The following is a 5,349-nucleotide window of genomic DNA, read 5'->3' as shown; positions in this document are numbered from 1 at the left end:
CAGGTTGGATTACAGCCCTCTGCCTTCTTTGTCTCAGCTTAAAATACTTGTGGTTTCATATTCTGTCAGAAGAGATATATAAGAGAAGAGCTTTGCTCAAAGTGCAGATGATGATGGAAAAGGAATGTGTTGCTACAGATTCCTGCAGGAGCCTTTATTGGATTCCTGAGGACATATTGAAAAGCAAAAATATAGGGAGGGAGTGAACGGTATGGGGGGAACAGGGAGCTCATAGGAGCTGCGTAGTGTGGTATTGTGGGAGAGATAAGACAAGCCTGTGGCTTGAGCAGAGATAACAGTGAAAGAGTTTCTACGGTTATCTAGGCAATTTCTGTCATTCCAGTTAGAGAAAAGAACCCCCACCCAACACCTAAAACAGAACTGAATGTCCTGCTGAAATTGCTTTATGGAAATGCAAGTCCCTTGCCTCTCACTGTCTTTGTGAGACGAAGAAATTTCCAGTGATGGTGTGTCTGGACATGGGCACAGAAATCCTGATTGACTTCTGCTGGAGGAACACATTTGCTTCTGCCCTGACTTCACAATATCAGCTGCCACTGCAACTCCTGCAGCTCAGAAACTAATTTCTGAAGAATATAAGACCCCAAACTTGTCTCAACTTGGAGCAGAAGCAGTTGTAAATCACATATCTGGAGAAGCACCCACGCCACAGTTATCTCATGGGATTTATACCTTCTGGCTTTCCTGCGGGGAGACAACATGGATGTGGCATTTACTTTGTTAAAAGCTCATTTCCTGATTATTTAAAATACTGTTTCTGTGTCTCAGACATATTTTCATGTGAAGCGTTGTCTTTCCCTCTAGATCTGTGTTCCCTGTAAATGTAAATGAGGGGTGCTGGTTGTAACTCCATTCGGGTTTGCTTTGCTAACTGGGACAACAATTGTTCCACTTCTCAGCCTCAGATTTTGATATTGGATTAGGCTGAGCACCTGCATTTTACAGAGCAAACCGACTCCTGATTTAAGTTGATATCTCTGCATTAATTCTGTTTCAGTCTTTATGCACTGGAGATTAATTTCTAACTGGGAATTTGACAAGTTGGTAATTCTTTAAAGAAGTTTCAAAAAATATAGAAGTGTTACATCTAGTAAGGATCAAATACGAAATGTGGATTTGAAGGTGATTAAAACAGTAGTGGGGTATAAAAGTATTCATCATTGTCCTTGGCAATGCTGGGATGGAGTGAATATCTCCTGCCAAAGCAGGACATATCCAGAGAGAAATGGAGGTGGCCATGAATAGAAGTTCCAGTTCTGGGAAGAAGGGTAAACCACACCAATAAAATCCACAGCTGATTTCAGACTTGATGATGTGAAAATGGTTTTTGGTGCTCCACCCTCAGAGTGCATTTATTGAAAACAGTTTCCTCCCAGTAGATAAACCAAAGTGCAGGGAATCCTTTTGAGCTAAAGCCCAGGGTGACTCAGAGAAATGTCAAAACAAGAGAGAGATGGAAGAGAAAGTTGGGAGATTCTTGTGTGAACTGCATGGTTGGAAGAGATGGTCAGGTAAAGGAGGATAAAATAATGGACAAGCTGCACCACCTGGACAAGCAGGTGGGGAGCAAAAGAGAATTCCTTGCTGGGGAACAGCCCGGGGCCGTGGGCAATGTGGACATCAAGGTATCAGTCCTCCGATCTTCTCTCAGCTACAGCTGAGCCTCTGCCCTTGCTCCTCCTCACTCCATTGTCTGCATTATTCACATCCTGGAGGGAATTATGGAGCTGTGCTGGTTTGTTGGTGACTGAATGACGGACCCAGACCAGCAGGGAATGGAATTGTTTATTCCAAGGAGTGAGTTGGTTTTATACACTTCTCCAAGGCACAGTATTGTTCTATATGGAGTTCTATATGTTCTATACATCAGCAACACACTTTCCAAATGTCCTTCTATGGGATGATCCCCCGCTGTTCACCCATCCATCAGCTCCCAGCAGGCTCCTCTCCATAGGGGTCTGCCCTGTGACACCTCCTCCCCCCAGGGTCTGGTGGAGACAAGCTTTTCTGTGCTGCCATGTGCTCCTTTGTGCTGCCATGTGCCTCTGCAGGCAGGTGTTACAGCTCACAACCCAATTCTATCTTATAATTCCCCATACTGGTTGTCCTACATCAGGCAAACTCTGGGTAGTTATATCACACTGCCATTTAGCTCTTATCAAAGTGTCCTGCATGCCTTGAGAGGATCGGTGCCTTGGGATAAAAACGAAAAGAAAAAACATGATGTGAGTGGCTGTAGGTTTGGATATTTGATCTCCGTATTTAAGCAAAGGATTTCGATGGAATATGTCAGTGAAGAAGTGGAATTGGGCTAAAACTGATTTGTAGAAGGACAATTGTCATAGACCAATCAGTCTTAGATAAAGCAACTTTTTTCCTAAAAACCCTGAATTCCAAACTAATTTGAAATGAAATTGACCTCTTGTCTTTTAACACGGAGGAAGAAGAGCCCTTGGCTTCCATCACTTACAGATTCAGAAAAGGAATTCTTTATTTGAGGATCCTAATGATTAACTCACTCAAATTCTCATAATACCAGAACATGAGGGATGGTGCATGAAGATTCGTAATGAAGCTTCATAATCACTCCCTTGTGATACCTATCAGAGGCAACCTATGTTTTTCTAACCTACTTCAGTCACTCAAGTGAGAACTAGATCTATAAATCCACTTGCTTCTCTCACAGTCACCAGGTAAGAGAGGTAACAAAACCCTCACCCTGGAGCTGAGCAGTTTTGGTGGGATCTTTTCTTGAAAAATCCACGTAGGCTGTATCTTTATATGATAGCTGGGAGGCATTGCCAAGACAGAAGCAAGAGGGATATCCTGGGGCATCTCTCCATGTCCCTGACAGCGTGAAACAGCAAAGAGCTGTAATTCTGGAGTAGAGGATGCATGATGCACCTTTACAAGCTCCTAACACCCCATTCCGCTGTCAATTTGGAGTCTGTGTCTGGAAAGCATCGGGGGGAAGAAAAGCTTATGAGTACAATGAGCTACTGAACAGATCATGCTGCAGCCATGAAATCCAGAAGGGAGATGTTCAGAGGGTGGGAAGAGTAGGGGAGGAGAAAGAAGAGAGGAACCGCACAGATGTAGAAGTTTTGTCACCGTCAGGTTGCTCCAGTCTGGCTGTGCCTTGTGGTTAGTAAGTTTGTCGTCCTTGGTGGGACTGAGGAGGGTCATTTCTTATGTTCTCTGTACAAGGAGAGGACTATAACCCTGAAGGAAGTTTTCTGAACACACTGCTGATAAATATTTTCAATCAAGCATGGCTGACCCTTGGTAATTCTCTGTGTGTTGCTGGATGACAAATAAGGGCCCAGCCATCCCCAGCCATCCTTTTTCACATGGAGGAGGAACAGAGGAGCAGGTGTGACATTGATCTGACCAGCACTGAGTGTGGAGAACCCCAAGATTATAAAGTAAATCAGAGGCCATGCCCTGCATATCCTCAGGGGCTCAGTCACTGCCCTGGGATGGGCACTCACCTCGTAGGACATGTCCTCTCCTGGGTCTGACACCCGCTGGAAACGTCCCCCTGCCCATGCCAGGCCTGTCAGCCTGAGGCTGCTTTGGGCAGGACCATTTCCAGGTATTCATTTCTCTTTCAGCAGCCAATTAATTGATTCATGTGTTACTTATCTTGGTTCTGCCGCGCACGACTTCAGTAAATCTCTCACAACAAAGTCCTTGTTCCTCCAGGCTCCTGCACTGGGATTTGGAATGATATTTTCAGTTGGGGAATTTCTTCCTGCCATGTTAGTCTATTCTCATATCACCACTGAGGCGTGATCCCTACCCAGAGCAGTACCCCCAGATGGACCCTGGATAGAGCCTGCACAAAGCACATTCTCAGTATTGCTTAACCAGTTGCTTTCCCTCAGGGAAATTATTTCCCTTAGGGGAATTTGTCTTTAACTTATTTAAGATGTCATTTAAAAATACAAATTATTTAATATTATAAATAATAATTATTTATTATAAAACTATTTTTTTCAATTATCTAAGGATGAACAAAAAAAGGGGAAGCCTTTGCTCTGTTGGTGTCCAGCACATGGAACATGATCACAGTGGAGTTATCCAGTTTTCTTTAAGCTCCCTCATCTCTTCATTTTCTTTCTACTTCCTTCTTCTACAGTTGGGTTCTCAATCCCTTCTCTTGTTGTCCCAAATGTTCCTTTTATTCACTAGTAGGAGAGAAGTTCCCTTATTTCATGTGTTGGCCATAACATCTGTTACTTTTTCTATTTTCTGTTGCCTTTTCTGATCTGAGTTCCCTTACTGTCGTTGTCAACCCCACCTTTTGTCATTTATAATGATGCTTGACCTTAGGTCTTGGGTTTCTCCAGTTTTGGAGAAGTTCCTCTTTGGTGGTGCCATGCCTCTCCTGATCCTTTTCCCTCCCTGTGTGTATTTCCATTCCAGCACCAAAGCTGAGTGCAGATAGCAGGGGTTGGGTATTGCAGCAGTCTCCAGGAATCCCTGAGGTGTGGTCCCCATGACAGACCCGCTGTCGATGGGACAGTTCCATCTGTGCTGGCTCCCCTCGGCACAGGACGGGTGGCACAGGGAGAGCAGGACGCAGGGACGCATCGCAGGGGCTGTGTGCAGGGCACTCCCCCCAATCCCTCCCCCATCCCTTACTCCACCAGACACCTCGGAACAGCCCAGCTGAGAGTCAGGGCAGCAGGAACAGGTAGGACGGGTCTGCCGTGCCTGTGGCTTTTCCGTGTGCCTGCACCCAGCAGAGTGAGAGGCACCGCAGGCCCCTCCATCGGGAGCTGCCGCTAATGATTCCTCCTGCCCGGAGGACACGGCCGGGATCGATGGAGGGTCAGCAGCATTTCCCAGTGCCCAGCACAGCGCAGGGGTCAGCAGCTAATCATCACTGCTATCTCGCTGTGCTGTCCAGCCCAGGGCGACTGGAGGTGCATTAAAGATTAAACAAGAGCTGGGGGGTCTAGGGAGTGTGCTGGAGTCATTCCAGGGTGGGTGGGCAGTGGTTGGCCCAAGCAAGTGGATTTCTGCTGCAGCGGCCCCGACTTTAGATCTTTCAGCCGAACAAACTGGCGGCATCTCTGTTGAGACAAAAAATGCCTCTAGCTAAAATTCCACTATCTGACCTCAGAAGGGCTCCAGCTGCTTCTGCCACCAACGGAGCAGCTTGAAGAAGAGTTTTTCAGAGGTTGACCATGCTGAAAGAGAAGCCCAGTTCTTCAGGGGGCCTGGCAGGACAGACCCTTCTTCCTCACTCCCCCTTCAGCCTAAGTGCTCACACAGTGTGGCAGAGTGTTGGCTCTGTCCCATGAGTGCCTGTCACCTGCC

Source organism: Aphelocoma coerulescens, chromosome 27 (assembly GCF_041296385.1).
Source record: "Aphelocoma coerulescens isolate FSJ_1873_10779 chromosome 27, UR_Acoe_1.0, whole genome shotgun sequence".
NCBI classification, from domain to species: domain Eukaryota; kingdom Metazoa; phylum Chordata; class Aves; order Passeriformes; family Corvidae; genus Aphelocoma; species Aphelocoma coerulescens.
The sequence above is the reverse complement of the archived record's forward strand: the minus strand, read 5'-3'. Positions refer to the sequence as shown.